Source organism: Molothrus ater, chromosome 1, assembly GCF_012460135.2.
Source record: "Molothrus ater isolate BHLD 08-10-18 breed brown headed cowbird chromosome 1, BPBGC_Mater_1.1, whole genome shotgun sequence".
Lineage (NCBI taxonomy): Eukaryota > Metazoa > Chordata > Aves > Passeriformes > Icteridae > Molothrus > Molothrus ater.
Window position 1 is genome coordinate 49,306,722 of NC_050478.2, and position 22,049 is coordinate 49,328,770.

Genomic DNA, 22,049 nt, shown 5'->3' on the forward strand with positions numbered 1-22,049 from the left:
CAGTCAGCAGAGGCAGCAACCAGGGAGACAGGTCTGGAGGACTCCTGAAGACTTTAACACAAGTAATGGAATATATCAGCTAAAAGAAGACAGGTATGCAGCACTATTCCCTTTCTGAATGCCCAGCTGGTATTGAAAGCAAGATTGAGAAGGGAGTGTCACACTGAGGGTAATCACAGAGAGAAATTTTGTTCCTTCAAAAGGCAGAGGAACTATGGCACAGATTAAACACTGAGTCTGACAGAAATTCCCCTCAAACAAAAAAAAAACCCACAGGAATTTTGTTCTCAGTCTCACGTACTGCCCACATAGATATGTAAAAAGAAGGAAAAGAAAGGACAATGCAAGGTAGTAAGGTGGCTTTTTTGCAGTACCTGACCTAAGCACAGAAGTGCAAAAGAATATAGGATGTCATGATTCATGTGGTCATGAATATGTTATAAGGGGGACACTTTCATTAGAGGAAATCAAATCTAGAGTTTTCCTCAGAGACTGCTTAGATGGAAGAAAAAAATTGTCATAAAATACTTTAATAAACAAACTCATAATGAAATTATGTTGTTTCATCCCTCTATGGAGTGTATTAATGTCAAGCCCATTCCAGGGACAATGGAAAGGTTCACTTCAACATTTCATGAGCCTTACAGAATCAGTCCAAAAACTTCCACTGGTAATTTAAAAAGAATGGGGTGGGGGGTGGAAGAAGGAGTTGTAGGACAAAGAGTCTTGAAACTGTAATATGTTAAACAAATAAATGTATTCTACACTCGGTTAGGACTCTACTGGATGTTGCCTGTATGGTTTAATTAACAATAACCATCCACCCCCTGTTTTGCTGCTAATGTAATCTCAAAAGCACTACACTAATTCCACTTGCAGATTTTATGGTAACATTTAAATTAAAATACTCTGAGTACACTTAACTACACATTCAATGCAGATTTAATAAGGTGGTTATAGGTTCATTAAGTAGCAATTGATTATTAACTCTTTGCTGGCCTACAGATGTGAATATTTGGTAAAGAATAGTGTTTTATAGAATAGACAGTCTGCTTAATAAGCTAACTTCTTAGCTGGCTCCTTAGCTCATCAGGCTAAACAATTTTTGTGCATTCAGTAGTGAGCATAGGGTCAAAGCTGTGGCGAAATGCCCATCATGTTCACTATGAGCAATATGTTTTGTAACGTGGTTTTGTAGTGAAAGTGGATTTTTTTAGCAAGTGGATTTTGTCCTCGCTAGGAAAACTATTGCTAAATTAAAATATATTGGTAGTAATAACATTACATTTTCTTCCATTTTATTGATCTTGTGAACACAGCTGGAAAGACTCTATCTCATGTGCTTCAAAAAATGGTTCAGGAAGCAGAAATCTGGTGGGAAGCCAATAGAACATTTGATAGCACAACTCGGCCCCCAGCAGACAAGAGCAGTGCTCTGCCCACACTCATCTGCTCAACTTAGGGTGGGTTCCACACTTAGTGACAAATGACAGGGGAGGCACTTGTTTAAGATCAGGATGATACTAAGGTACAGTCAGAAGTGGGGCCCATTATGCAAAGGGCATTGCTACCCATAACATTCTCATGCTATCTGCAATTCAAAAAACATCCAAAAAAATGTTCATTTTGTTATTAGTTATTAATAATCCTACTTTGCATGTCTTTGGACTCCTTTACTATTGCCACTGAGCTGGGAAGCACCACTTATATGTCTGTTCTCAGTATTTTTCATTAAGAGGGTTTGGAGAACTCCAGTTTCATCATTCAGACTCAACAACACTTCAGGTAATTTCTTCACTGTTGTGTGATACTAAAGTTTACCAGGCTTCAAGGCTGATCAAATCTATTTTAACCCAAAGTGGCAAAATTTTAAGAGCATTTCCCAGACCAAAAAAAGCATTCACCTGACCTTTTAGTAAGATATTTACATAACAAGTAGGCGGTACTCTTTAGCATTTTACCTTACAGATAACGCTGTATGCTTGAGCAGCTTATTGCCAGCACCCATTGTGCTCTGCAGCGATATAGATAATACTATTTTTAAATCTTGTTTCAAGAGCTGAATAAAAAAAGAAGAAAACAACCAAAAGCCAATTGCACTGAAAAGAACATGCTATAACTCCCAAACCCTGCTGTATATTCCCCAGGCCTGACACATTCAGAGACAGCTGAGAGACATGTAGAGTTTCTACCAAGTAATTGAACGGCTTCCCTCTAAATTTCCTAAGAACAAACTCTATTGATTACTGGTTTAGCCAGCACAGCACCAATTGATTTTGTCCCATTTCATAAAAACGGAAACAAAAGCCTTCCTCTTACCCAGGTGAAGAGGCGCACAGGACAGGAGCTTCACAGCTTCGTCCTCATAACCTACTTGCTCCAGTCCACAGGTCTGAACTCAGGCTGTGTTGTGCTACTAATGGAATAATCAGGCCCCTCACACCTAATAAAGTACAACTTTATTAACTTAATTCAAGTAATTCCCTTGTGCATGTGCAATTCTTGAGCTCAGTTATAATGACTTTAATGAAGAAAGCAAATCTTTTGCTAGTTAAATGCCAAACGTGCTTTTTCCTTCAAGTTTTTCTTCTACTTTCATTAACAAGCTCCCTTTCCAAATAGCTGCGCGCATGCAAACAGTGAACTCGGATCCGCATATCCAATTAAACCACCCCATACAATCACAGCACGCCTTGGGATCAGCAGCTCAGACATGTTTTTTGAGATTACCAGTATAAAGCCTAGTTCCTTCCTCTGAAATTGGAAAAAAAAATAATTTCACATTCCATATAAATTAACACATTGCCAGAAAATCCTTCTAAATTGTTCCAATGATAACAAGCAGGACAGAGATCCTAACATGCTAAGAGACTGCAAAAACATAATCCATTCTTTGCATTATACTTACTAGATGTGCTAAACTATAGAACACTTGTAAATATTAATTGGAAAAAAAACTCTGCAAGTAATAATTTAATTTGGGATCTAAATCCCGATCTAAGTTTCATGGCTAGCTCCAGTCAAAACTGTGGTTTAAACTAAAAGTGTCATCCCTGCTCTAACAGTCAGTACATTTTCTGTGTCCCAACAAAAGAAAATATTTTTTAAAAAAGCATTGTTTATGAACAGAAAAAAGACACCCAAACACAGCAACAAAGAAAAAAAATAGCCAGCCACCATTTCAAATATATTTTATCCAAATAGATGTCCTAAATTTACCCATGCTTGATGAAAGAAGCCATTAGTCTTTTTCTATCCTTTCTTCTTGGAAATAAAATCTGGTGTTTTATCTGATCTGACAAAGAAAGAAGACTGAAAACACTCTTATTCTGTTCCTGGCTTTATTTCATGCTTTGTGGATACACAATTAACATCCCAAAAAACTTCTTTGCATCATACTTCAATAAACTTGAGATCTGTAATAAAGCTTAAATTATACTTTACTTCTATTAAAACATTTTTCTCCTCTCTGGATCACATCTGCCAAACTCATAGATTAGCATAGGCAATATGTCTACTCTGCTATAAACAGTAAATGGAATTGGTAAACACTCACCTAATCATACTTGTACATTTCTGTTTATGTCAAGACACACACTGCTTATTGAGTACCTCAAAGAAAAGCACTTAAACAGATGAAGAAACCCCCTCTTTATTTGTTTTAGGCATTAGTGTAACTGAAAATCCTTCAGAAATTACTTTTCAGCCTGATATTCTACAGCAGCTCCTCTGAACTCCAGAGGCCACATCCTCAGCTCATGTGTATCACTGACATCAGCTGAGCTTCACAAACGTGCACAAGTGGAGGAGCTCACCTCAGGGGTTGCTGAGCTATCAATTAGGGTGCATACTAGCAATGCAAAATAAGAATAGGAGGGCTTTAGTTCAGTCTTCTGCATATTTGTCTCAAAGATGAAAAGGTGTTTGAAAGGCCTCACCTTGTTAATGAGTAGATTTTATTACAATCATAACATGGCTTGAATTGAAAAGTACCTTAAAGATCTACTTCTAACCCCTCCCGCAGTCTATTCTCTAATATCTGATCTAAACCTACTCTCAGTTTGAATCCATTCTCCCTTGTCCTGTCCCACCTGCCATTGTAAAAAGTCCCTCTTCATCTTCCCTGTAGGCTCCCTTCAGGTGCTGGAAGGCTGCAATTAGGTCATCCCTTAGACTTTTTTTTTTCCAGGCAGAACAAACCAAATCCCCTCAGCCTTTCCTCATAGAAGAGAGCTCTCCACCCCTCTAATTGTCTTGGTAGTCCAACTCCAGACTCATTCCAATAGGCCAAAGTTTCTTCTAGGCTGAGGACCCCAGAGCTGGATGCAGGTGGCAAAGCTGGCCATGCTGCTTTGGATACAGCCTAGGATAAATTTGGCTTTCTGTGCTGTCAGCGTGTTCCAGCTCCTGTCCAGCCCTTCATCCTGTCCAACACCTTCAAGTCCTTCTCGGCAGTTCCAAGACTTCTTTAACCACTGGGTACCCTTCAGCAGTATGAATGACTTTCCTTTTAAAATGTAGTAAATAAATAAACTGTAATAAATAAATCAAGACAAATTATTTAAAAAACCAAACACCTTTCCTTTTGAGCCAAGTGAAAGTTTTTTCTTCCCTTCATGTAGAATTTCTTCCCTTCTCTACCATCAACAAGTTTAGAGTTTAGTCTTCCACGAACCCATCATGGTAAAACAGAGATTTCAGTACCAAAGTGTTTGAGTGGAATTGACAAAATGAGTGGCATCCATCATTGACATCTATTGGGATGATCTGCCTAATTTTGTAAATAGGCTTATCCCTCACAAGCAAAGCAAATGTTCCAACTGCATGCCAGCATTTGCACAGCACTGCCTCAGCCTACAGTATTTCACATGATGCTGAAAGAAATATGTTGTGTCTGCAGAACACAGCAATCAAAAATGCAGGATTTAACTTAACTCCCCAGTGTGCCTGTGCTGTGACATAGCTTTTATTTACCTGATTCCCCTCCCCTGAAACTCTTCACTCAGAAGGCACAGTAGGGAAATCATTAAGGGAAAAACACATGTGACTAATAGGGTCCCTAACTTGTTTTATTCAGAAGCTGGAAATGCCTAGGGCAACTGTTGTGCACCAAATGATCATATGCAGTAGGAACAGCTCCAATGATAATTTCTAACACAAAAACTATGTATATTGTTTTAAGGAAATGGATGAAATGTGATCATGAGAGAGCTTTCCAACAGAAATGGTGAACATGATTGCATGGAGAACCAATGAAACCTTAAAAATTGCACATTTCCTTGATCACCCAAACTCAGAAAGATGAGTCCATTACCAGAAGAGGTGCAGTGAAAGTCTTCCAGTACAATCAGAGAAACGAGGAACCCTTTTTTTACACAAGAAAACTAAAAAACTTAGCTAACCTAGTCAGAGAAAGGCTAAGGGGCATATGATTGCCACCTATAAATATAACAGGAAATGAGAAGGAATAGTAAGGAATTAAAGAATTAATCAAAATAAGTACATTTGTTCAAGAACTAATAGGCATAAAATTGCCAAAATAGGTTTAGACTGAAGACTGTAATAATTTGTCCAGCCTCTTGAGCTATGAGATTTTTAAATAGTAACAAAGGCAGAATAATGAATCATTTTCTAAAATGGAGCTTGAGAGGTTTCTATGTAATGTTAGGCTACAGAGCAGACTATGGGGCTCTGAGAATCACTACTTGGGCACCTAAATGGGATTGCTCATAGACATTGGTGTCTGGGGGTAGCTGAAAAGTCAACTTCTTTTCCTCACTCATCTTGGAGATCTCTTCCTCTTTTACTCTCAGATTGCCTTTTGTTCTGAACTTGCAAGAAATAGACAAAGTTACATATTAGTGGCACACCTGTATTTGTGTGCTCTTGAATCGAGAACAACACAAGAACAGGTGAAGATGCAAATGCAAAAGATAGTCAGAAATCATAGACAAAGAAAGCTTGCTGACACTGCAACACTCAGAATTCAAGAATGGATCAAAGCCATCAGCCTCTGGAAGGAAATCATACTGCTAATGTTCCCATTCAATCAGACAATGGATATATTTCCAGCTCAATTTGTTAAGTTTGAGTAAGAAGAAAAATAACAAGGACTAATGTTCCTGAACAAGGGAAATTAAGCCTAAACTTCTCTGCAGAGGCACACTGTGAGGGAAAAAAAAACACAAGCCTTGCTCTGAAGGCTGCATTCCAGCCATCCTTATAAAGACTTTACATTTCTTCTGACCTTAAAAGAAACATTTTCCTCAGGAGAAAGGAGCAGATGGAGTCAGGCTTTCCACAGCAATGGGTTTTACCAAGAAAACAGTGGGCAGAAGGCCCTCAGGGGAATCGCTCTGCAAGCATGAAGCATCACCTCTCCTGTTGGGACAAGGAAGCCCTGGAATCTTCTGTAGCATGGCTTAAGCCCCAGGAATATTCTATAGCACGGCTTAATGGTGCTATAAGTACAACAGTACTTATAGCACCATTGCTCCATAAGTGTTGCTCCATAAGTAAAACAGCTATTCAATTTAAACTGGAGCTTCTCTTAAGTTAATTGAATGTTGCATAAGGATGACAGCACCACAGGCATTGATGATAACAGGGCAAAGTGGGGCCCTGTACCACAGTTATCTTGGATGCAGAGCCATTCACTTTTGGCACATTCAGAGGAAGACAGGTACAGAAAGGTTAAAGTAAAGCAGTGGGAAAGAATCCTTGTGGTTCTTTCCTCTTTGTTTCCAAAAGTTAGGCTTGTACTTGCATGCACGAGTCTGCAGATGTTGTTGTGGTACACACCTCCCTCTCTGCCTTACACTGCATATTACCAGCTAAGACTGAGGATTCAAGTGAATCCAAACCCTGAAATTTAGGAGTTTACAAAACAGAATGAATGTTAGAGCTAAGAAGTAACCTTATGTGCCCCCTAACCTACAGACTGCTGAGCAGGCACTGCTGATGCTAAAATGTTTATTAACATGCTCTGCCAGGATATCAAGTAGGTATCTTTTCTATTCCTGAGGTCACATTCTTTTTGACTGTGCTGTCAGACAACAAGATTAGCTGAAAAGCCTGTAGGTATCATGTCTGAGTTCATAGGCTCAAATATCTTACAGATGAGGATTTCAAGAGCAGGTGGTCAGCTCATTAAATCCTGACTCACGTCAGCAGACCCTCTCCTTCTTTGAGATGTTTCTGCCCCTTCCCTCCTCTCCAGCTCTCTGGGCTGGGCATGAGTGTGCCTACCCATTTGAAAGCATACCAAATGCACTCTGCAATGTGTTTGGTCCAGTCTCTCAGCACAAAAATCTGCAGCTGTTCCAGAGATGATAAGGCAGGCCTAGGGCAGGGACTAGCCAGATCTGAAATTTTTGTCATCTTAATACAGAGGGCCTTAATCATCTACATGCAATCCCAAAGGACTACAGGTGGAAGAGTTAAAAAAAATTAAAAGCAGGGAAGAAGTGGCATCAAAAAGCCACAGTATTTTCTCCTTCATTTTTTAATTTGATGTTTTTCCAAAGTGTTTGGGATTGGCCACAGTAACTGATGGTGATCTATGAATAAGACTGTGCTGAAATTACAATGGTTGGCCCTTTTAGATAGCAATTAACAGCAAATTGTCATTACAGAGCCCTCTGTGACAGAACTTTGTGTAAGTGGCCAAAACCACAGGATACATTTCATAATGATCCTGGCCATTAGATGAAAATGGTTTTGGCATCGAAAACATGAACAAATAGAAAAAAAGAGCAACTGATTCTTAATTTTTTTGTACATTTTGGTTGGTTGTTTTTCCTCCCTCCTTCTCTCCCTAGAGTGAGGTAGCATTTTATTTATGGGGCTGAATCTCCATTTTTTATTAACATGTTCTGTTTTACATTCAAGTTTGAAAGTAAAACACAGCACTATTTCTTTTCTAAGCCTGCAAACCTTTTTCTCTCACCTCTTCTTCCATTCCTGAGGAAAAGAAAGTAGCACAGAGAAAGTTTTCTTCCTTCCTGATCCCCCTATAGGGTCACATAGTTCTTGCCAACAGCTTATTGTTAAAAAAGCCTTTGCTCCCTCTGCTGGTTATTCTATTCTGATATAGCATCAAAATTAGGAGTACCTGTGATATCAGTGACAAAGTTTCAATGAAACAAACATAGCTAAATACAAAACCCACAGTCATCCTCTACATAGCCTTCAAGTAAATCCAATTTGCATTTAAATAATCTGCAGAATCACTTTACTCTCATTAACTTTGCTGAATATGCCTTTGTCTCTAAAAAGATGTAGCAACAAAATTGCTTCATATTTAAAATTCACTCTGTTTGTTCGCAATGTTTTTGATATTTATGCCTGAAAACGAGTCCTGGGCACGTACAGTTGGAATACCTGTGTGTGCCTGTCCAGAGGATGCACGGAGCACAGCTGGATGTAGGCTGTGGTATGTATCAAGGTCCCACCACAGGGCCCAGCTTCTCTTTCAACTGTTTCACAACAAAATAAACCTGGAGAACTTTTCTCTGCTTATGGCAAGGATCATAGTTGCTCTATGAACTAAAGTTTGGAGGGAAAATTTGGCTGGCAGTAATGAACAGGATTTGCAACAATAACATTCTTTTGGCTTTTATCAGGTATAAGGAGAAAAGTAATTGCAGTAGCATCCCATGGAAAAAATAATAACAGTAATTGTTCAAGGTGCAACTGTGTTGATTTTTTTTCCAAAACCATATCAAACTTCTTATTATGTCATGATATGTGCATGAATGTTTTTATCCTAGTTTCTGGCAGTTTCACCGGGCATCTTAAATTTTTGAACCCATTAGTTGTTCCTCTTATTCATGAGGATAATAAGAACCCGCATCTAGTAACAACGTTTTTGGTCTGAAGCCAGTGTGACTTTGGAACCTGCTTATATGCTCCCAAATGAGTCCACAGCCCTGTAACCACTGAAATTGCACTAGGGGTTATGTCAGAAGCCGTGTAAGTTTCTGAAGGATGCCTGTGTTGGGGGAGTGAGGCAGAAGGAGAAGAGAGGCCTCAAAGCAAAACATTTCATTGTCTTTCATGGGCAGGTTTATCTACGCAGGACTCAATGCAATATAGATTAAGTCTTGACAACTTTCTGTTCTGGAGAGGGGAAAAAACCTCTTAGTCTACTCAGATGCAAAGTTTTAATAGAGTTCCTCTTGATCTGACAAGAGGAACTAGAAGGAAGTGTCAGCGTCAGTTCAACATCACAGATTTATGTTTCTGAATCTAGAATAATCACTGTTCAATCACCACTAGTCTTCCTTCCTCCTTCAGGTTGAAAACACACTTGGCTTTTGTCCACAGACCCACCTGTTTTACTGGTAAGAGGTTCAAGTACAAACAAAAACCAATAAGTGTTGTCATCTTATTGCAGGGGTTCCATACTGTTGCCTCCTTATCACAAAAGTTTCATACCTTCCTGGTGTTTCTCATGGCATCTCCTCAGAGCACTGACTCTCTTCTGCACAAAGCTGCCAAGCGACTCCAGTTCCCCTCTCAACCACCCACCCCACTCTTTTATAGCACTCTTCTTATTGGTCACAGCTGTGGCCTGTTAAAGTCAGGCCTGTTCCTAATCTTTGATAATTGGCCCAGCTGCAACTCCTTAGGGAAAAGATTACTTTCTACACTATCTTTATTTTCTTATATTCTACCCCCTACAAATAAGGCCTTAAATAGATTTTTTTAAACTCTAACCATCAACAAAGTGACAAAAAGTGCATGCTCACTTTGAAAAAGAAAAAGATAGTCCAGCAAGATTTTCACTAGGGCACTGACAGGAGTTGAGTTCCTCCTGACTGCCCATACATGATGGCAAAGTCAAGGGATATTTCAGCTGAAGATGAAAAAAACCCCAGCCACTTCTCCTAGGCTTCCCTCAGACCTCTCCCCTCACTGAGTGAAGCCAAACTGGATCCCACAGCACACTGTTAAACTTCTGCTGGAGCCACAGTGTGGGCATGCTTGAGCCCTGCCCCAGCACAGAGGAAAAAACAAAGTGAAAGAATTCAGGCTGTTACCTCCTGAGCAGCTCATTCATTTGTGTGTGCTGTGGTTTGCCACACTGCTGACAAACAGGGGAGTTGGTCTGACCACAGGCCCTGTGCTCTGCCACCTTGCAAACTCTGTGGAGCACATGCCTAACAGCAAAAATGTACTTCAGGAGATTTTAAACAAAGGATGCATACATATGTATACATACATACATATATATTTTTATATATGCATACACAGACACATATAACTCCTAGAAGGTAAATTTTAATGATGTGTATTACAGGACTGGCTGGTCCTGAAAGTTGAACAGAAAATATTGAAATAAATCCCAGAAAATGTAGAGTCTAGAGTCAATAGCAAAAGATAAATGACGCAGTCACAGGATTACAATAGATCTATTTCTTCTCAGGTACACTTTTTCTCTCATGTCGACACCCACAATAAACAATTTATATGTGTCACAGCTATATAACCTTGTCCATGGTAAAAAAAACCACTGGCACATAATGTGACAGACTAAAAATGAGCCTGAAAAATCCCATATACAACTGAAACAAGATTTTCCCCATGAAAAAGTAGGAAGAATTTTGAAAAGCTTGAGAAATGCAATGACCCAGTTGGGATTTCTCCACAACTGATGATCTAACACGCTCTGTTTCTACAGGAGGTGAACTGAAATCTTTGCTGATTCCATGTCATCAGAGCCCTGCTTTTAAAACAACCTGAAGAAGTTTAGATCATGCTGTGTTTTAGTAAGGTCTGTGTTCCTTTCCAACTGTACTAACTCCTGCAGACTGCAGACCAGTGATGTTAGTAAGTCCTTTAGGTATTCCTCATACCTCGGTGTCATACCACATGAAAAGATATGCTATTTAACACACTATGCATACAAGTACTCCCAAAGCTAAAAGCTTTTCCTCCCCTACACTCCTATTTAATCTCAATGTTTCTCATGACAAATGCTATTAGTTCAGCCTGTTGATGATGATAAACAATTCTAACTTGGGACTTTACCACTGAACTCTTTCTGAAGACTTTTTTTTTTGACACATAGGAAGCCAGGCACTGCTTTCTAACATGTCTGCACATAAACCCTGAGAATTTTGTCAGCAGTTAAGAGTGCAAGGCTGTGGTACACCAGCAACCATTAACAGATGCACTGGAGGAGTCACACAAGGCCCATGAAATTCCATCTCAGAGCACAGAGAAAATCCACATTTTGAAACACATCTCCCAAAAAAACAGCACCAAAATCTAAGCCAAATAAAACCATGATCCATGCTCAGGAGTGAATGTAGGAGCTCAGACAGAGGTTGCCTGCTGTGGATGTAAACGTTCCATTAGCTTCATTAGCAACAGCATTTTAGCACATGTCCAAGAAGTATTTCTGTATCAGGGTATTATCTATCTCTCCACTTGCCAAGTATGCTGCAGGCCATTCTCTGAAAGCATCCACATCCATATTTAAAGAAGGTTTAAACTGAGCCAAGCTTGTGGGGTCAACATGTACAAACTGACACTGTGCCAACTTTTCTTTTCTTTTTTTGGTGAAATTATACTGATTCAGAGCAGATGGAGCTGGGGTCACTTGACTTTAATTGGAGCTTATATTCACTCTTTGAGTGTTCTGGTCATGCCTTTGGCTGAATGTAGTCCACACTGACTAGTGGAGATAACATTACTAGTGCAGTATCAGCTTTTGTACCCCTTGAATAGTTTTAGGGTTAATACTGCAACTACCTTGTCACATTTCTGATTTAAAAGGATACATTAATGGGCTAAAAGTCCACACATCCTAATCTGAGCATGCATGAAATCCACCAGAATTAATTAAAATGCTAAAACTGATATATTTTTTAAAATGTCTTTCAAATAAATGAACAGAAGTCTTTCTGATATCCAGTAATCACATATGCTCCCTTACTTTACTCCAAAGATATTTTTGCAGAGAAATGCCTGCTAGTTTGCAGGAAATTCTCCCCTAGCAGGGAGTCAGATGCTTGCTAATAGTGCATCAATCCATTGACCAACACTTGCTCAGTGAAACAGACATCTGGGTGGAAGTCAATACTTCCTTATTACTTCAGTGTTTGAGCCATGTCAGGACATGCACATGTATACACACAGGAAATCACCAGCAAATTTAAGGGCAATTTTCCAAAAGGCTGAAGAAATGGCTTGCAAATTCTCTTACCTGATCAGCAGGTCAGATTCTGAGTCCTCATTACATCCCTACAGGGAAGGGCTGAGTTTAAAACGTGGTGAGGTCAATATCTCATACTGCTCCAGTTCCCCTAAAAAAAAAAAAATTAGGTTTTTACCATTCTGGACAAAGCTGGATCAAATTTGGATCATACCCTGAAAATGTTCTTCTAGAAGAAATAAAGTGCTAATGTTTCCGACATTCATTCCAGAAAAATAAAAAAAAAAAAAAAACACTGAAAATATCCCTCTAGTCATAAAATTTTCTCCTAATTTTAATTCAAACTCAGTTTTCAGCCACATAATACTATATGTATTTGAGCTGTTGTTTACATTTCTATTTCCTTACAGTTTATTTGAACATTAATTTTAAATTGCAAAAATAATGGTTTGTAATGCACTCAACCAAAATTTACTTTTTACCTTGTTAATGCAGTAAACAGGAGAAAGTTGTTCATTTCACCCACATACAATTTTTATAGTACTTAGAATGATTGTGAACTGAAAAATTAATTACTTCCAGAAAGTTGGGGTAAGTGTCCACAGAAAGTGCCAAACAAGAAAAATCAGTTGCTGTCTCAAAGAGTTTGTAATAAATTGCAGAACAGGTGGAAGAAAAGAAACACTATTCTCTTGGCATTACAGCTGGCTGGAACTAAGCTCAGAATGATTTACTGAGTCGACCAAAGTCACACTGGAAAGTAGTGTTACAGACAAGAACTGAAAACAGTTTTGCTTTTTTCCAGACAAAAATGTTTACTGCACACTTTTTATTCTTTATAACTATCAAGATACTTAGGTTTTGAATTTATAAATATGGGAATATTCTCTGTTTTGCTCTTAAGGGCAAGGAAATAAATAAATAATAAGGAAAGAAAGCTTGCAGCTGGTCACGGCTTACATCTCAGTCCTGAGCAAGACATTCTGATTAGGTATGATGTCCTAGAATATTCAGCAACTGCAGCAACACAAGGGCTGCTCCTGCAGAAAGCAGCCTCAGCTGTGGCTGGAGTTGATTAAAAATGAGGAGGAGTTGAAGGAGAAATTTTATATTCAGCAGTTCCACAGTTTCTGACAAATGTTTGGGTTTTCATGGAAAACTACCAATTGGGAAATTTCTTAGAAAGAATGAAATTTATTTCTGCTAAGCAAAGAATGAGTTACAGAAAGAAACATGTGGCACAAGGGGTGAGATTTCTATGAACCCTCTGCACAGCTATCACCACAAGAAACAGGAGCAGTTTAATATCAACTAAAGCTGTACAAATACAATTGGTTTTCACTTGCTGCCTGGGTTTGGTTTCAGGTTGCCCAAAAGGAAAAAATGTGTGGATTCCTGTGAAAATGAGAACATTGTTAAGCAAACATCTGCGGTTATGTCAATATTCTCAAAGCACCCCATTAGAGAAGCACTGCTCTTTTCAAAACCAAAGCAATTTTATTTAAAATCAAAGTATAGATTTAAGGATTTTTTTTTCAATGAAATATTCCAATTCTTTTTTTTTTCTTTTTTTCTGAGTGAATGTTGGATAGGGAATCAAAGTATATTTGGGTTCATAAACAGATGAAGCTAACCCAGATCATAACTTTTCAATAAACAAAACATTTAACAATAAAATGTGCCCCATTCCTGTGTCTTTTTCTTTCCAATATTTAGCCTCCATGTCTTGCATCCAGAGTTATGGGAGAAGTCCCTTCTGTGAACCATCAGTAGAAAGGGAACAAGAACACAGAACCTTTCCTTTCTGGCTTACAACACAACCAAAGGAATGAAAGAGTAGTACTGAACAGCCAAAAGCACAAATTTATCCATTCAAAGATGAATAGATGTAAATTTACTTTGAATGTAAATACTTCAAGACATAAATCTGGGACTGGACTCATCAGCTGGAGGCTTTAAGGAAATGCCCATCATTTACTACAGCTGTGAGAAAATGAACATGTGTTTAGGATGTTCTCCTAAAGCAAAATATTTATAAGAACTAAAGCATTTCATACAGTAGCAGTGTCTGAAATAAGATGTTGCCGTCTTTGGGAACACTTGCTTGGGATAGTTATGGTTACAAAAGTAAATTTACACTCCAGCAGGTAAAGAAAATGTATAATGCCCAGTTATGGGAATAGCCATGATGCAAAAGATCTAACATGAAGTTACATGAGCAGATTGGCAAATTTATCCAAAGGCTGACAAGTTATATGCTAATTCCTAATAACATGCTGTAGGGGTAAATATGAAAACAGCAGCAAAGTGTAAACCGAAAGACAATAACTAGACTGTGCTGGAGGTAAATGAATACAGGAAACTTCTAATCATATGGAGAGTGATGAAATTATTAAGAAGAGTCATCAGGAGAAGGGATCAATGCTATTTGAAGATGTGAATTTTCTAAATTTATGAAAGGGACTGTTTACAAAATCCCAGCAATGAGAAATTAATTTTATAATTTGAGTCCCTGGTACCTGATGTGCTGATGACTTAAGTACCTCGGAGGAGATTCAATCATCTTTTGTTTGCATCATTTTTACAAGCAATTATGCTTGAACCTTCTATCAATTACCAGGAAAAAAGCCCTTCCACAACTAGTTTCTGCTGTTTTTATTTCACTTCCCACTGCAGAAGTGGAACATGCTATAGCTAGACAGAAAACACTGGGCTATGTAAACTGGCTTGCCAAACCCACAAAATTCTTTTAGGCAAAGAGTGGCATTCATAAGCTTAGGAAAGAGGCAGAAATCAGTTTATGTAAGAATTTTCCCTACACTCAGATTATTTGGATCAATTAAACACCCATAGTGGAGTGGGTTGGACCATAATATCTCTTATAACTCAAACTATTCCAGGATTCTGTATATAAGGACTGTTTTCCTGTCCATTGGTGTACCCTCAGTTTCCTAAAATCATCCAAGAATTTTACCCAGTAGACTTCTTATATAGATTATAGACCTTACCCATAGCACTGATCTCTTCTGCAGCATATCCCATTTGTGGTATTAGTTTGAGAGCTAGGAAGCATTTACCATCCACAGTGAATACAGGATGATTCCTCCCTGATCCCTCTGCAAGCCTTGATTTACATGTCCTGTGTTCCCTCCACTCTCCAGCTCACCATTTTCCTGAACCTTTTTTTTTTAAGGTAAAGCAGTATATAGAGTATTTTTACCTTATTAAACCAACTTACATAGACTATACATGATAATTTAGATGTGGACATTTTTCATTACTATGGTAATATATTTTCTAGTAGTCCTAATACTGTAAAAATGACAAAACTACTTTCTGAGTGAGTTCTTCATAGTTTTGGGGTTTTTTTTCCTTAGGTGAGAAGTCTTCTGGCAACAAAACCTTAGCATGAGGGCCATTTCACTCCTCTGATCCCCTTGCAGAATTTTTGCTGAATTTGCAGTTCTATAACTCAGGATACATTTTTCACTCCTATGACAGGTGGCTCCACACAGGTGTGCTGGGACTGTGGAGCAGTCTATCAGCCTGTCAGCTGCTGTAGTCATTCCCACTAATAGACTGCCAGGTCTCCTTTGTTATCCTGGAAACCTATCTTTTCATTTTCCTTTTTTATTTTTTTTGAGGGATTGTACTCCTATTGTGAGCAAAACTGTTGAAATTCAAGTTTCATTATTAATTCTTCAGCAAGTCTGTATGGGCAGTCCAGTTTGCTTTAAAATATCTGTGCCTCCTCATAAAATACCCCACAACTCCTGCCTGGACATATGTGGTGCTCTACACATGCTCAAAACCCCAATCTCGCCTTGCTTAGTGAAATCAATTTTGTCATTGCAGTTTTGGCCAATAAAGGTTCTTCACTTCTCTGGAATTTTAAGGACATTATTAAGAGAAAACACTCTGGTTCTCCAAAAGAAATCACAAGAACAAAAGAAAATACTAAAAGAGCAAAAAGCATCCATGTTTTTGTTTTGTGCTGCTCTCTGAAGATATGCTTCAGCTACAGGGATTGCAGACAGAAAACCTGTACAGGTAAGTTCAGTATATCACCTTAGCCTGGCTTATTTTGACTTGCTAAAACCATGTAAATTACTTTATAAAAACACACATTGTATTCCAGGGCAGCCTAAAATTTAGGCCTAAGCTGACAATAAACAGCATAACGTGAAAGCAGAGATGTGCCCTCAGCCAAGTCCCTGGTCCAGAATTCCTAAAATCATTTACTGTTTAAAACACTGAAAAGTGAAAGTTTGATGAATCTAAAAATTACTGTAACCCCAACTGAGCTTGTTTATCTTGTTCCCCTCTGACACAAAGATTTAAGTTACTCTCATAGTTTAGCTTATAAGCCAACTCCATGGCATTAGTTTGTCAATCAGTAGTTCTGTTAGAGTTAACACAGTGCTCCAATACCACTGCAAGGGGGAAAAGCCAGCAAGTGCTCAGAGCAAAAAACCAAAGCCGATTAGCTCCATGGAGACTTGTTTCCACATCAGACTGCATGGCTTATTGCTTCTCAAAAAGACTGCAGTGTCAGGCATGCCGGGCTGGTGACACTGAAATTACACAGACACACACAAAAATCAATTTGTGAGCAAAACCAGCTGAAGATTGTGCATGAAATATGCCCAAAGCATATGGGGGGAAGTGGAGGGGAGCATTTACATTGCTATGTACTCAGCTCTGGTCTCAGATCTTTGCAATGCTGACAGAGGTGGACATTTTTTGGTATCTCTGATCATTGTATTCAAGCAGTTGCCTCTTAAGGTCCTGACTTTATAAACTTTCCCATTCAGCAGACACTTAAGCATCTCTTTCAACCTGTTCAAGTGGCACATAAGCAGGTTCTAAAGTGTTTTGATGAATAGCATGGATCAAAGTATGTGCTTAAATGTTTTGCTAAATAATTAAAAATTGGCTTGAGAGCTGGCATAAAGACACTCACTGAAAATTACCAAGCTTTATGAAAATTAAATGAAGCAATTAAGCTTAGCTTTCCTATCTATTCTTCCAGAAAGGCCTATTAAGTCCAGCTTTTCAGCCACACAAGCTCTGGTTGTTGGAAGTGTCAGGATTGGTAAGTCTAGGGTTAGTTAAAACAAAGCATTTTTATATAAGGGCCTTGATATGTACAAGGTGCTTTGTATACCTCTTAGATCAAGGTAAACCCTGAAGGAAGGCCTTAGAGAAACAGCTTAACAACATAAAATAAAAATTATTTATACTTTCATCTTCCTTAGGAATGCATCTTGCAATAGGCAACTATAGCTACAAAAATTACATACTCTTGTTGAGGCAAGGCTGATATCCCTACTTTCACTGTACTCATTCCCTTTTGCACTACTTCTTCAAAGTCTCTGAGAATATCACTTTCCCTGACCCTTCCTACACTTATGTTAATCCCCAAACTCTAATCTTTCTAAACTTGAATAAAACTGGTTTGTCTACACCAGACTTGTTATTCAGGCAGCAAAGCTAAAACCAAAAAAGATGAATAGGCAAAGTTTACAGGGAGAGGAGACAAGTCTGTTCCCCATGCAAGGGCCTGTTATGTATTTCATTGCTTAAAAAGATCTGCAGGAACATTTGAATTCCAGAAAAATGTTGCCAGCTGAACTGAGAGTTTATTTTAATTTGTGAAAAGCTGAGTTCATCTTGTGAACTTATTTCAATGTGTTTTGCTCAGTTGTCCTTTACCATCAGCACTAAGCCCCAGGAAAGTTTGTTTTCCTGTGTAAAACCACATCAAAATCACATGGTAAGAGAGTCCTTCATACTGAAAAAGCAAAACCATACATGGAAGAGAGAAACACTAGGAAAGTGTTAAGAAATTTTTATGGTATCCCTCGGGATGAATTAAGAGCACATTTGTACTTGAACATAAAAGAAAAATATGATAGACAATGTATTGGGCAGAGTCCTACCACACTATGTCACAAGCAGATTGCTTATATACTCTTGGACCAGCACCCACCCTGAGAGCTCTTGCACTGGGCACCTCATCCCAGCCTTGGCTGTACTGCCCCAAGGTGGCCCCTGAGCACTTGCAATCCACAATGGCCACAAGGCAATGCTGAGGCTGGCTTTTCTCTCACCACCAAGGGAAATTTTCCACTCTTGCAAGGAATTTGTTCTGCCTCTGGCACTCCTGCTTTCAGCCAATTTAACCCCTTCTTGTAGTTGGGCCTTCTTGCCCTGTGTGCCAGATCCTCCCTCAGTCAAGTTACCACTGCCAGTTATAATCTCCCCTTCATCAGAAATCAATGCCAGCAGAAAAGACTTGCCTAAAATTGTACACCCAATTAGAAGCGAGATTAAGAGTAATACCAAGATCTCATCACTGCTAGAATGTCATCTGCTAGACTAAGAGCTAATGACTGCAGGACAGCTCTCACTTGGAAAGTACATGCACCTTGTTAAGACAGTTATTCATTGCAAAACTATTTAAAGAAGATGGAGAAAAAGAGTACATGGAAATATGGAGAAATGGAAGTTATGAATAGAGCAGCATAGCAAAGTCAAGAAAAAGTTTCATCATCATATAGGATGACACACAAAAGCAGAGGTTAAAATCAAGGCTAGAATATGCTGGTCTAAGTTATCACAAAGACATTCAGAGCAAATTTAATGCTCTGAAATCTATGGAGTTCACATAAATGTCCTCTACAGATGAGGCTTAAAAAAAATCACAATCTCTTTAAAGTGAGAGGGTACAGATCAAATGACTGCTGCTGGGTTCCTGAAATTCAACTTTCAGAGCCATGCAGTCTTATAATATACATAACTAAAATTTACCTTTTCAGCCTGTCTGGAGTCAGATATCCAATTGCTTTTGCCAACAGGGAGTCTGATCTCTTGAAGCAATGCACATCCATATCTGCCAACCCACACCCATGAGGCCATGAACTAAACCCCACAAACTTGTTTCTTCCTCTGTCCCTTATTTTATTTTTAACAAAATGCTCCTGTGAACAATAAATATTTAATTTTCAGAATTAAAAAAGGACTTTGGGTTTAGTAGATGGCCTCAATCTAGTTATAGTATCAGCAGTTTTTCCCTCTAGGGAGTAATTAAGGCAAAGCTCTGGCCACAATGCTAAACTGTGATAATGACAGAATTTAAAATCATTTTCATACCACATGCTGCATTGCAGTTCATTTCCATATGCTCTGCCTTCAACAAAGGTGTCAAGCTTATAAAGTCTCCTGGGCAAAAGGATGACCAAAGCCCCAATGCCTGCAAGGAAGCTCAGGGGAAAGACACACATTGTCAGACTATATGTGATAAGGTCTCCACATTATGAAGTTGGCAGGCAGGAAGTAAGGCAGCCCTGGAGATTTTGACTATATTTGTCTCTGTCACACAGTTAGCACATGAGATTAGTGATGTTTTGTTGGAGATTCACCTGGGCTATAAATTATTTGTTGACAATGGACGTTTAGTACACAGCTCCTGCACTCACCCCTAAAGCTGGTGAATAGTTATGGTGAAGCAAATTTCCATGGTCCACACTTTACAACACATTATAGATGAGAGTATCTCCTCACTCCAATGCTATATGCAGAAAAAAATAGCATTATAGCCACATTACTTAGTAGGTCACTGCTAACTTGGGTGCAGCATTGCCTTGACAGTTACATTGACTCTAATTCCAGCTCTGCCTTTTTCAGCAGAAATGAAAAGACCCTTAGGGGAGGTCATTTGCCAGACATCCCATCTTGGGCTGCAAAACAAAACTATTGACAAGAAAAATAGGGCCACCAAGAGCAGCCTCCACATAATATTTATATATGAAAATGATATAACTAAAGAAATACTCTAGGGGGGAAAAAAACCCAACAACAAACAACAAAAAAACAAAACAAAACAAAAAAAAATCCCCACCACAAAACAGCCAAGCAACCAGCTTCTGAGCAGCATCAAATATCTTTGTATAATTCATACAATTTTTGTCTCTTATTTTGATCACCTTCAAGTTCACTAAAATCAGACCCAGCTATGTAAGGTGGCAGAAGAATAAATATTTATCACACACAGAGCTGGTGATCATACCTGGGAGATCTCCCTAGTGGACGTAATAGAATAAGAGCAGGGAAGGAGGCTGACAAGAGAACTGGGAATCAGAAACATGGTTAGTGTGGTACATGGAAGTAGCAAGGAAGGGACACATCTCACAAGAGGAAGGAGTGAAGTGGGAGCAGGAACTTGGTGAAGGGCATGGGGAGCAACACATGGATTGGCAGAAGTGAAACCTCCAGGCTCATAGGAGCAAGGCAAGGTTAAAAAGAAAGGTATTTAGCAGTGAAAACCACCCACTGAAGAGTTGAAAATGGGTTCCTTGTATAAGCTAGGCCAAAAGGATGCACCAGAGGAAGTGTGGCCAGCAGGTCAAAGGTGATTTTCACCTTCTACCTCACTCTCATGAGACCCCACCTGGAGTGCTGCATCCAGCTCTGGGAGCCCCAATGTATAACAAACATAGACCCATTGAAGCAAGTCCAGAAAAACCCACAAAGATGGTCAGAAGGATGGAACACCTCTTCTAGAGAGGTGAGAGAGTTGGTATTGCTTAGTCTGGAGAAGAAAAGGCTTCAGGGAGCCCATTCCAATGCAAAACAGGCAGAAGAAGGCTGGAGAGGGACTCTTAACAAGGGTGTACAGTGACAGAACAAGGGGAATGGCTTTAAACTGAAAGAAGGTGAGTTTAAATAAGACATTAGGAATAAATTATTTCCTGAAAAGGGTGCTAAAGTATTGGTAGAGGTTGCCTAGAGTAGTTGTGCATGCCTCATCCCTGGAAGCATTCAAGGCCAGATTGGAAGGGAGTTTTGAGTGCCTTTTACTTTTCTAGTGAGGAAGAAGTTGCTCCTGCCCAAAACAAGGGTTTGGAAGTAGATGATCCTGAAGGTTCCTTCAATGCAAATCATTGTATAAAAAAGAGTAAAAAGGACTCAGACAATCCAGAAGCATAAAGGATTGGAAAGGTATTGTCTAGAGGAAATGAGCAAAAAGGCAGGTGACACATTCCTCCTCAGCCTGGATCAGAGTAAGAGTCCTGAAGCTCATCACTCCAAGTCACCCAGAGATCTCCACAACATAGAAAATGTTTCATTCTCTTTTTGGGTGCTCGTTCACACAGAGAACAAAGATCTGACACTTCACCACCTTTGTTCTGGTATCAGGCTTTGGAGCCAGCAGCCTGAAGAGCCTATTTCTCTTGGTGGTTTTTATAGCTTTCTTGTATGATGGTGTAGTACAAAAACAAAATGAGGGAAGAGAACAGATTACTGTTCTAAGCAGGTTAAAATCACCTTTTAAATAACAAGGACTCTTAAAATAGCATTATTGAGGTTAAACATTTCATTCCTCATAACTTAGAAAATCCTAAATTTTGGTAATTTCCAATTCTGAAATGCTCCAATTCTGAATTCTTGTTTTGATGTATCATTATGGTAGCACTATCTGTGTATGGTAACTGTGAATGTTGCTCCTGTGAAATCATATTTCATACTACTTTCCACCTCCTAGGGTACAAAAAAAAATGAATGGGGGGGGGGGGGGGGGGCAAGAGACAAACAAAACAGCAAAATTTCGAATAATGTTTATGTACATGTATCCCAAAAGCAGGAAGTTTTGAACATACTCATTTTAAATTGGAATATCATTCATTCAGTTGTATAGACTCAGACTGTTTACTTCCAGGACAAACCTAGAAAGATACTGTAACTTTTTCACCTTGGCTAAAATGTATATCTCACTAATTCTTTGAGGTTCCTCTGTTTCATCTCAAATCATTCATCTATTCATCTCTAAACACACCAAACACAGCAAAACTTGTCACAAAGGCTTGAAAACTTATTTCCTTTG